Below are 384 nucleotides of genomic sequence, written 5' to 3' on the forward strand. Positions count from 1 at the left end.
CGTGGCCCGCCTCCCTGGGGGGGGGTGATTTCTCACTTTCTGGCTCTGTTTCTTGCTCTCTGTCTGGCAAGCGTGTGCACCCTGTAACAAGAATCTTTTTCTTTAATATTTAATTTTATTTATTGTTATTATTTTGTGTGCTATAGTGCACATACGTTCACCAGAGAGAGGCAGGCAGAGAAAGAGAAAGAGAAGGAAAGTAAGAAAGCAAGCTGGGAACCAGCAGTTAGAGTAATGGCTATGTCGCTGGACTCCCACGTAGTCGACCGTGGTTCGCGTCCCGGACCCAGTGGCTTAAAAAACTCATGCTGGGTGCGTGTGCGTGCGTGCCCAAGATTCCGAGAGGAGAATGGAGGAGAAGGGATTGCGGCGTGGCCATCCCCC

The 384-nt window shown here is 50.5% G+C and overlaps 1 protein-coding gene across 1 annotated transcript in view; it reads right to left on the minus strand.

The window, feature by feature from the left end:
- The window catches only part of PPP1R13L (protein phosphatase 1 regulatory subunit 13 like), a 14,160-nt gene that overhangs the window by 4,494 nt on the left and 9,282 nt on the right, over positions 1-384 (minus strand). The window lies entirely within an intron of this gene.

The sequence above is a fragment of the Tupaia chinensis genome, unplaced genomic scaffold (assembly GCF_000334495.1).
Source record: "Tupaia chinensis unplaced genomic scaffold, TupChi_1.0 Scaffold000067_1, whole genome shotgun sequence".
Taxonomy (NCBI): Eukaryota; Metazoa; Chordata; class Mammalia; order Scandentia; family Tupaiidae; genus Tupaia; species Tupaia belangeri.